Raw genomic sequence first — 12,125 nt, forward strand, 5'->3', positions numbered from 1 at the left:
AGTCTACGTAGTATGTTGTAAAAGTGTTCATATCCTGCCTCATTTAGCGGTTCCTTAAGTGCAATACGGGGATCATACACTGACAACGAGAAACATCTCAATACCCTAACACCACTGCTCCACAGTTCGGTGTTGGTACTACACATGATGGTATGTAACGTTCTCCAGGGATTCGCCAAACCCATACCATTCCTTCGGATTACCACACGCTATACCGTGAATCATCACCACAAATCACTCATTTCCAGTCATCCACTATCCTGTGGCGTCGCTCTTTACACCACATCACGGGTCGTCTAGCACTGACTAGATTTACCTATGGTCACTACTTCGCGTTTCCACTTCAGATCACATTACCAACAGTCGACTTGGGCAGTTTTAAGAGGGTTGCAAAGCCCCTGATGGAGTTTTTACGCAGATGATATCCAATGTCTAGTCCACGTTCAAAGTCAGCTCTTCTGATCACTCCATCCTACTGTTCTTGCCTCTCTACTGACAACATAACACTCTTCGCCTCCAATTATACTAACGGGTACTGTTCGTGGAAAGAAAGATTGTTGGTATGCTTCTGTGTGGGCTCTTATCTCTCTGATTTTATCCTCATGGTCTTTTCACGAGATATACGTAGGAGGGAGCAATATAATGCTTGACTCCTCGGTGAAGGTATGTTCTCGAAACTTCAACAAAAGCCCGTACCGAGCTACTGAGCGTCTCACTTGCAGAGGCTTCCACTGGAGTTTATCTATCATCTCCGTAACTATTTCGCGATTACTAAATGATCCTGTAACGAAGCGCGCTGCTCTCCGTTGGATCTTCTCTATCTCTATCTCTTCTATCAATCCTATCTGGTACGGATCCCACACCCAGTGAGCAGTTTTCAAGCACTGGACGAACAAGTGCACTGTAACCTAGTTCCTTTGTTTTCGGACAACATCTTCAGGTTTAATTAGACCAGGAAAAGAGGTAACGACGATAAAAGTTACAGAAGTATGACATTACAAGCATTACCATCATAAGCTGCAAAATTAAAATATAGCTTTAATGAAAATAAGCTCACACAAAGTAAAACTAAGCTAGGTATGCATTTATCAACGCATAAACATTAAATTACTACTATTGACAGTAACATGGAGGTTTTGCGTTGAACAAACTAAGGGTGGTACCTTTAAGTAGTAGAGAAACTTTAAATTTATGCTGCAAAAAGAAAAGAACCTGACAAGAGTCCTAAAGAACAGAATTAGTTTTCTTTAATGTTTATGATGATTCCTCCAGTAGGTACGCAGTACCGGGTGTTCTTCGTTCCAAAAAGAAATTAATTTGTTAATGAAGATAGGAGGTAGTCAGCGCGGAGTACACCTAGTGATAGGCATAAATATACTAGCGCATCACTCGTGCTCGAACTGCTCACTCTAGCGGTCGCTCTATGTCTCACACTGTTATCACTAGACGTCTTTATAATTGCCGGTCGTTGTGGCCGAGCGGTTGTAGGCGCTTCAGTCCGGAACCGCGCTTCTGCTACGGTCACAGGTTCGAATCCTGCCTCGGGCATGGATGTGTGTGATGTCCTTAAGTTAGTTAGGTTTAATTAGTTCTTAGTCTAGGGGGCTCATGACCTCAGATGTTAAGTACCATAGTGCTTAGAGCCATTTGAACCATTTTTTCTTTTTATAATTCGTATTGTTCGCAGAAAAGTTACTGTTATTCTTGGAACTGTATTTCCTCTTCTCCCTTTTTTTTAGTAATGGTTCTCAATATATTTGTATTATTATTCATTTAAATGAAGGGTCTTTCTTGAAGTTGTATTTTAACAAATGGAAGACTCGAGCTATGCTGATCAGATATGTTCGTTAATTTTTCAGCGTTGTTTAAAGTGTAGAAATGAGAACGAAAATGTACGAAGTACAGTGTACTGCAAGGTTGTTTTCTACGCCTCTTTTATCTTTTATTGTATGACGCATCACACTTACGGAAATTTATTTCTTGTTCACGTCTTCTAGTTTATTTTATTTTGTGATGGAGGAATCCCTTTGACGCTGTTGTTTTAATATACTAGCCTATGACATATGCACAATTTTTTTACTTTAGTTACCAAATTGCACTTTACAGCGCCAGGTATGTGTGGTTCTCATAGTATTTTGTTGTTGATTCAAAAATGGCTCTGAGCACTATGGGACTTAACATCTGTGGTCATCAGTCCCCTAGAACTTAGAACTACTTAAACCTAACTAACCTAAGGACATCACACACATCCATGCCCGAGGCAGGATTCGAACCTGTGACCGTAGCGGTCACGCGGGTCCAGACTGAAGCGCCTCGAACCGCACGGCCACACCGGCCGGCTGTTGTTAATTGTGCAACCTCTGATGTTAATGTTTGTAATGTCAAGCTTTTGTAATCTTTATTGTAGTTGGTTCTTTTTCCTGTTCCAAACAGACCTGAAGATGTTCTGCAGCACAGATTGCAATCGGCAGTCAGCAGTAAAAGAAGTGATCCACGCGGCGTTTGTTTACTTTTTACAGCAGCAGGGATCACAGTTCCGTATGAAACGTCGTCAATTATGAGTCTCGATACTTTTCATCAGGTCAAGGAATTCCCTTGTTTCACGGAAGATGAGTTTTATTGATGCTTGCAGTTAATAGCTTGTTTTATGTATTGAGTGACTAAATCGCTCAAGTAGTATATTTAACTACACAGGGTGTCACAGGAGGAATGATCATTATTCAGGGATATAACAGGGAAAGGTTTCTGTTGGTTCAGGCAACCTTCATTTCGATTACGAATTTGTGCGTATCGATAGCGGGAGAGTTCTTTGGCATATTTTTCGACCTCTCGCTGGTGGACCTAAATATCCCTCTGCTACAGAGGAAGTATATAGATGTCACGAGTGATTGTGGAGTGAGTATCTTGGCCAATCAACGCCTAGAGCGTAGTCGTGCCATGTGAGCATGAATTTGAGGGAAGGAATGAGGCTGTGGAAGGGAGGTAGTTGTAAGGCGGCAGCTGTATAGCAGAAGCTGTTCTGTGGCAGTCAGCCTGTTTTTGTCTGATGTGCGCAGTCCTAAGAGGTTCTTCCATTTAATGCAGTGCATGTTATTATGAGTTAGTCGGTGATGAGCAATTTTGCGCGTGAACTGCGTGTTGGTGCGAGCAGACAGTGCTGAGCCGTAGCAGGCCGATTGCAAGTTGTTTGTATCAGACAAGCTGTGATCTCATAATTCTATTGCCATTCAGTTGAAAAGAAGGAGTGCATGATATTGGTACTGGTGTTGAGAGTGGCTGCAATGTTAGTTTTGAGAGAGCAAGCTATGTTTTTTATTTATTGACTTTGACAAGCGCATGTTGCTCCTTCCTGTGTATTGTTCTCAGTGAACCGAGGTGAGGTTAAGTTCCTTGTTCTTACGGCTTGACGTGTGTCCAGTGGCAGTGTGCCTCATTGGGTTTCCCGACGAACAACGTAGGAGAGTGACTATTAGGCTGAGCCCAAAATTCGGTGTTTGGTTACTATCACGTCCAACATTTAACTCGCGATCGGGAGTTAGTGAATCATTGTTTTCACTCAGTCGGAAAATACTTACGTATTTTCTTAATATTACCGATTCAGGAATTGAGCCACATGTAACTTTATTAAGTGTAGCAGATGCCATGTGTTGTATTAAATTATACAGTGATTGTAGTAATTATTCTAATAAAATGGTTCAAATGGCTCTGAGCACTATGGGACTTAACATCTATGGTCATCAGTCCCCTAGAACTTAGAACTACTTAAACCTAACTAACCTAAGGACAGCACACAACACCCAGTCATCACGAGGCAGAGAAAATCCCTGACCCCGCCGGGAATCGAACCCGGGAACCCGGGCGTGGGATTATTCTAATAAACCAGAAGTTTATTTGAATCTTCCTGTTCCTTCACTTTGGTCAGACTAATACTCCCATCTCATGCATTTTCTAATAATCAATAAATATTTTGAATAAAAAGTTCTCGGACTTCCCCAAGGGAAAACCGCGCTGCACTAACTAACGGAGTGATCGAAGGGTCCGAGGAGGTTAAGCAGCGAGGCTGCAGTTCCTCCATGATCTTCTTTGGTGATGTGATGACCTCTCTTGTAACTTGACATAACTCTACTTCTTCAGGTTGTTGAAGTAAGCGATGGCGGCATGACCTTCTGGGGCAGACTTCTTCCTGCCGGAGCACCACTCTTCCTTTATCCACTTCTCCGAGACTCGGTAGATGTGCTCCTAGTCCAGGGGGGGGGGGGGGGGTGAAGATCGGTGGGCGTTGATTATGCGTAGCTCCTTCCTGAACGCCACCTTGTACAACAAGCGACGAATGTGGCTGTGGTCCTACGGATAGTGGTGAAGGGGAGGCTTGGGGTTGTCAGCTGGTGTGAATGGGTATGGATTGTACCAATGGGGCAACTGGTATCCCCTGATGTACACAAGCAGCCGGCTGTAACGCCAGTCTCGCTCACAGCATCGCGGTATACGAGGTGCGACAACAAAGTAATGAGTCTGATGTGAAAAAAAAATGTTGCTTACCGTTTTAGTCGAGATTAATGATGTCTCCTTCAAAGTAGTTCCCTTCTGATTGCACACACTTTTTCCAGCGCTTCTGCCATTGATGGTAACATTTCTGGAACTCATCTTCTGTAGTATCCTCCAAGACCCTCGTCACAGCTTTCTGGACATCTTGTGTTGTTTGAAAATGGTGTCCCTTGACCGCCGTTTTGACTCTTGGAAATAGAAAAAAGTCGCACGGAGCGATATCTGGTGAATAAGGTTGCTGTGGTAGTACTGAAATTTGTTTTGAGGTTACAAATTGCTGTACTGAGAGAGCAGTATGGGATGGCGCATTATCGTGATGCAGAAGCCAATTATCAGCAATGTTGGCGCGGACACGACGAACTCTTTTACGAAGTCTTTCTAAAATTTCTTTGTAGTAATATTGGTTAACTGTTTGTCCAGGGGGCACCCACTCTGTAAGAACAATTCCCTTGGAATCAAAGAAGCATACAAGCATGCATTTCACTTTTGACTTTGACTTGCGAGCTTTTTTTGGTCTGGGTGACCCCTTTGAGCACCATTGCGTACTTTGGCTTTCTGTCTCTGGATCGTACTGAAAAAAACAACTTTCATCACCGGTGATAACACGGCTCAACAATTCTGGATTGATTTCCGTTTGCTCTAACAGATCGGCTGCCACATTTTTCCGTGTTTTTCGCTGTTGTGGTGTAAGCTGACATCCATCCGTGAGGTTGATGGTCGTCCACTGCGGTCTTTATCTTCAACAACGAAAAACTTGAGCTCTTGATGTAAACTCCTCTCCAAAGGCCTTCTGAAGTTTACCGTAAGTTGTCGTCACGTTTTCGCCTGATTTAATGCAAAAAGAAATGGCATACCGTTGCGCAGTATTATGCGGTGTCATTTCCGTGACGAGAGACACAAACACGTGTTTACTGATTACAGCACAACTCACGACTGAGCAGTTGCATCGATGTGCCGCTTGGACTAGAAGCAGCTTATAGACCAAGGTCAAAGATATTGTGCCTACGCAAGCCTGCAGGGTTGCCACATCTTGCAAAGACAATAAGTCTCATTACTTTATTGTCGCACCTCGTATGAGCATACCAGCAATCGGCGTTCGATGTGGCCGCTTCTGCTGCGCAATCGCTGGATCTCACGCTGGGTACTGTCCCTAATTAGGACGTTATCGGTGATTTTTCTTTGAATGGTGTCTTTAACTACACAGGCAAGAAGCTGCTAGTGCGAGCCACAACAGGGATTTCATCAGCTTTAACCGGTGACACTCAGCCAAAGCGGATTTCTCGGGATAGTGTAGGCGATAAAACCTCTCATGCTCCTTCCTGCGTTGTTCTGCAGTTTGTACTGTTTGTCCGACGCAAGACGGCCACAATCGTAAGGTATCTTGTAGACCCCAGGTGTCTTTAACTTGTCTTAGTAATTGGATTTTTGTCAGAGGCCTGAAAATCGATTTGACCTTGTGTCTGTTCAACAGGCGGATTATCTTCCCCGACATGGAGCCACAGAATGGCAAGAAAGCAAATCTTTTTTCCTGCCTCTCGTCGGTGTTCTTATTGTGATTCTTGCATGAAATCCCTTAATTTGATGAACGTTATAGCCATTGTTACCAAAGTCCTTGTGTAGCTGGCTCACTTCAGGGAGTAGGTTTTCAGCGTCTGAAATCATCCATGCACGATGCAGCAATGTTTTTTTTAATGTCGAAAAATTGAATATTTTGGTGGGCCACTTGGCAACAGAATCAGGGATTGATTGCACTATTATAATAACATACGCTGAGCATTAAATACCTGAATAAGAGAAACATTATCATTTCTGAGCATTTTTATTTTCGCGATGTGGTCATACTCGGAGCAACACTAAGGGACCAGAAGATTTATAGACTTTAAAAGAAATGCAACATTACACAATTAAAAAAAAGTTGGTTCAGAAATAATAGGAAAACGATAATGTTCCTTCTGCCTCATGCTGCGTACGGCCCATCATCGTGATCGTAATTTCTGGTGATGAACTAACACAAAATAATTATCAAATAAGTAAATGAGGAGATGGAAATCATCAAGGTTAATTTACTAAAATAAGCGCACTTATCCTTAACACACTTTTTTTTTAATGCTACGCACCTTTCCACATTAAATTACAATAGATGACCATTGTGGTTAAATACTTTATACATAACAGTCAAAATGTCCTTTTGATGCTGCCTGCTCGTAATCAGTTACAAGAAACTACATGTTTTCTGATTGGAAAAAATAACAATTAGCATATTCACTCAATATTTTCACATGAAATATAAAATACCGTTGCGAAACGCAGCAAGTCCGCGTCCGCCTTTCATGCAATACAAACAGTAAAAGGTGAGTCGCCAAATGCCTCGTTTGTCTTGAAACAACAAAATTCTTTTTTATATCATTAATCGATACATGTACATAGAGATTTACAGACACCGCGCAAGAACGGTAAAGATAAGGAATAATCGATTCTGTCGCTGCTATGCGATGGTTCATTTCTTTTACTTTACAATTCTTCGATAACTTTAGGCCAGCAGGCGTTTACTACTGAGCGTATATTAATGTTTGTTAGACGAAAATTACTAATATTACACAGTATAAGAGGTTTGTTTCACAGTATCAGAGACAAAGAAGTGAGCATAGCTCTTAAGGTACACCCTAGAATCGATGTTTACATTTTTTTCTTTGCAAATGTTCCTTCCTGTCATATACCTGAATAATGACTATTCCTCCCGGGACACGCTGTGTGGGACTGTGTTGTTACTTTGCAATAGGTTTCATGCAAATTTTGGGAGAGATGTTTACTGAAACAGTACATTAATGCACATCGATTTTTGATCTTCTCCGATTCTTCTCTGTATTCGTTAGTCCCTCTTCACGTTACTGTTTTTCTTGAAATTTATTTTATTCCTCTCCCCTTCACCCACTCCCCCATCCCTCAGTTTACTGCTTTCCGTATGCTCCCCGCAAAAGTTTTTGTAGACGTCAGTTTATGTGGAGAGGTTTCGTCGCCCGCATCCGTAAGTCAAACCCCTCGAGTTCGGTAGCAGGGACAGCCGACTGGCTAGCCCTGACGCTCCTCCAGCCTGCGGAGCGGGTGCGCGTAGACAATAACTCGGAACGAGCGCAGCACCACCTGGTACGCGGGCGCCGCTATAAAACCCCTTCCCGGGGCGGATTTAAATTCTCCACCCCCGCCGCCCCCGCCGTCCTTCGCGCCGACGACAGTGAGGAGAGAGAACGCGTTTGTATCTGGCGGGAGGTGGCACCGCTCGCCCGGCCGCTCTTGTTAGCGACACGAAGGGTGGCGGCCGGGGCCGTTCTTTAACAGCGCGCCAAGCGCAGCGATAAAACTAACTGCTTCCCCCAGCTCGCTCCCTCCGGCGTCGTTTGCTGGCTCCAGGCGCACCTGCCGCCACTTCGCGCCGCGCGAGTCAATTGTCCGGAAGGCCGCGCACTCTCCGTCACTTCGGATCCCGAGTCCGCCTCATCCTCTCCTAAAGACGCACGGCAGCTCCTAAAGAGCAGTCGAAACACTCACCCTGTTTCTTACCTCCACACGAGAGGGGGAAGCCAGTGAAAATGGGGCTACACTGTGTCGCAGTAGCAGTTACTTCCCCATCAAAGCCTTGTTCGCAACTGTATCATTAAATAAGATATATTCTTCTTACAGGACTGTTAATGCAGGCATAGATACAAGGAGCGAGGGTCGTGGGGCTAATGTTCAGAGATTTGCTATTATTAACGTCCTGTACGGAACACCGGCTACTGGCACATGTATAGTTGTCACGTCCCGGCACAGCCTCACTATACCAGAATGAAGTGAGTACGAACTGCGTAGCGCAATCGGGACGTTAACGACAATGGGTTAGTTATAAATTGCTGTCAACCTTTATATCGGAGATGAGAGGGAGAGAATCTCCTTGGTTTGAAGCAAATAAGTTTCCTGAAAATAGGTTACAGAACTGCAATAGGCAGAAAAGATTGGTTAGTTTCTATCAAGTTTATTCTCACATATACTTATGTGAGGTGTTGGACCATAAACCCCTTAGTAAGATTCAGTCTATTTATTCGGACTTGATGCTTCAAAGCTAATTGCCAGTACATATAAGAAACAAGTACAAAGCAATCACTTATTCTTGGTTAGCACTGAAATCTCTCTAAGTAATTGAGACAAAGACTGACAGCCTCTGGTCAACACTATTCCAATGAAACTCTAAAAATCCTACTTGACCTGCAGTTCCTGGGTGTCCACCAGAGTCTATCACCGTCTTCTCGTAGCTGAAGTCTTTATCAGCTGTATCGGCTGCTATGGGCCTACTCGGCCCCACTGGCGTCTCGCTGTGGAATCTCCAAACTGCCGGCACTGGCTCTGAATCTGCATCTGAATCTCTGCCTTTAGCCACTCCGCTGCCTGGCCTTTTATATCGTTTCTCATGTACTTGGGTGCACACAAATTAATTTGTTTCACACGACCCTTTCATTTCTAAGTGATCGGATAGCACAAGACTGCCTATGGTTCCACACGACACTCTCGTTTCTAATTGGTAGGCTTGCGCAAGAATGCCTTCGGTTCCACACGACACTTTCGGTTCTAGCTGCACTCAACTTAGTTTGGTTCCACACGAGTCTTTTCCGCACATGACTGACACTCTCTCTTGCTGTATTATCGCCCTGGTGTTCGCGTCTTTCATTGCGCAAGTTTGATTCATGCTGCTTCCTCTGGCAGCAAGTCAAACACTAAGTTATTTGATCAACAAGCCATACTTGGCAGCCTCCGCCGCTTATGTTGTCCCTACGTCCTGGTGGACTATTTCTTAATGTCGGCTGGCTGTTTGCCTATGGAGCCTAGACTCTTATTATGGTCACAAAAGCAAGAATAAAAATTAAAATTTTCTACAGTCACAACATAGTTTCGAATTTGAGTCATAGAACGCCCAGGTTGTCCTCTCCTCGCCGCCTAAGGGCATCTAGGTACATCCTCGGACAGTAAGCAGGCTATATCAGCGTCCAGATCTTTGAACAACGTGGTCACTCATTGCCACTTTTTCGACACCTACTCTGACTTGTGGACCGGTGTTCCGTATAGTGTAAATTTCTTACCCTTCTGACAAAATGTTATTTCTCAGTGTGCGTATTATTCACTTGGCCTCAGAGACTCGTGTTCCCTTTGTCGTGGAACAGTTAATGAGATCGATGTTTCTCTTTAGGTAAATTTTGAAAAGACTTTGTTTTTTGTGTTTGTTTTATTCATATCCAATTTTTCTATAACACATACTCACACAACCTGTATCATTTGTTTTGTTCATCAGATTGGCGGACATGAGCAGAGCACCCACCAACATTTCTGTGCGGACTAAAAAGGTTTTAGGTCTTCCATTAGCTACAAGTTCGGATGAGGACTCGACCTCTACTCAGAAGACTGTTACGTTCCTTCGGAAGATGATGAGGACGTTACAACGCAGCTCTGACAGTTGAAACTTCCCCTTTGAATGAAAAGAATGACTGTGCTGATAAAACTTCTACGTTACTTGATTTTCAAACTCCAGAGTGAAACTGAACGTACTGAGACTGTTTTCTCTTTACTTATTCTGATCATTTCTAAACTGACACACAATATTTTAGCGCAACGCAATCTGCCTTTCAATAATCCCTACAAAAGAACAGCCCTGACTAACAATAACTTATACCCATCATGAATCACTTACCTCACCAAAATCTTCGTTACTCGGACTACTGCAATACAGCGAGCGCCAGTACTGCCAGCTAAATAAAAGATTCTAACTACTGAAGGCATATAGTTAGCAAATGAAAGATTTTGGTAGAGAACGAACAATGTATTTACCTTAATAATGTTCAAAAGTAGTTTTATATATATATATATATACTCCTGGAAATTGAAATAAGAACACCGTGAATTCATTGTCCCAGGAAGGGGAAACTTTATTGACACATTCCTGGGGTCAGATACATCACATGATCACACTGACAGAACCACAGGCACATAGACACAGGCAACAGAGCATGCACAATGTCGGCACTAGTACAGTGTATATCCACCTTTCGCAGCAATGCAGGCTGCTATTCTCCCATGGAGACGATCGTAGAGATGCTGGATGTAGTCCTGTGGAACGGCTTGCCATGTCATTTCCACCTGGCGCCTCAGTTGGACCAGCGTCCGTGCTGGACGTGCAGACCGCGTGAGACGACGCTTCATCCAGTCCCAAACATGCTCAATGGGGTACAGATCCGGAGATCTTGCTGGCCAGGTTAGTTGACTTACACCTTCTAGAGCACGTTGGGTGGCACGGGAAACATGTGGACGTGCATTGTCCTGTTGGAACAGCAAGTTCCCTTGCCGGTCTAGGAATGGTAGAACGATGGGTTCGATGACGGTTTGGATGTACCGTGCACTATTCAGTGTCCCCTCGACGATCACCAGTGGTGTACGGCCAGTGTAGGAGATCGCTCACCACACCATGATGCCGGGTGTTGGCCCTGTGTGCCTCGGTCGTATGCAATCCTGATTGTGGGGCTCACCTGCACGGCGCCAAACACGCATACGACCATCATTGGCACCAAGGCAGAAGCGACTCTCATCGCTGAAGACGACACGTCTCCATTCGTCCCTCCATTCACGCCTGTCGCGACACCACTGGAGGCGGGCTGCACGATGTTGGGGCGTGAGCGGAAGACGGCCTAACGGTGTGCGGGACCGTAGCCCAGCTTCATGGAGACGGTTGCGAATGGTCCTCGCCGATACCCCAGGAGCAACAGTGTCCCTAATTTGCTGGGAAGTGGCGGTGCGGTCCCCTACGGCACTGCGTAGGATCCTACGGTCTTGGCGTGCATCCGTGCGTCGCTGCGGTCCGGTCCCAGGTCGACGGGCACGTGCACCTTCCGCCGACCACTGGCGACAACATCAATGTACTGTGGAGACCTCACGCCCCACGTGTTGAGCAATTCGGCGGTACGTCCACCCGGCCTCCCGCATGCCCACTATACGCCCTCGCTCAAAGTCCGTCAACTGCACGTACGGTTCACGTCCACGCTGTCGCGGCATGCTACCAGTGTTAAAGACTGCGATGGAGCTCCGTATGCCACGGAAAACTGGCTGACACTGACGGCGGCGATGCACAAATGCTGCGCAGCTAGCGCCATTCGACGGCCAACACCGCGGTTCCTGGTGTGTCCGCTGTGCCGTGCGTGTGATCATTGCTTGTACAGCCCTCTCGTAGTGTCCGGAGCAAGTATGGTGGGTCTGACACACCGGTGTCAATGTGTTCTTTTTTCCATTTCCAGGAGTGTATATCCTGGGGGAGTTGCTAGTCTCCTACCAGGCGCCTCCCCAGGTGGCGGATAGGGGAATGCTCACCAGATATGGTGGGTACCGGGGAAATAAAATACCCGGGGTGGACCAAAACTAGCAAACTAGGGCACGACGGTTCCACATGTCAGTGGCGGTTTCCCGACAGCGTCTGTTCCACATGTTAGTGGCGGCTGATTTGTGTTTCAAGGCTCCACAACCTTGATCCTACCAACTGGCACATGTCAGACCAAAATACAATTACAAGT

This window comes from Schistocerca serialis, chromosome 9 (genome assembly GCF_023864345.2).
Source record: "Schistocerca serialis cubense isolate TAMUIC-IGC-003099 chromosome 9, iqSchSeri2.2, whole genome shotgun sequence".
NCBI classification, from domain to species: Eukaryota; Metazoa; Arthropoda; class Insecta; order Orthoptera; family Acrididae; genus Schistocerca; species Schistocerca serialis.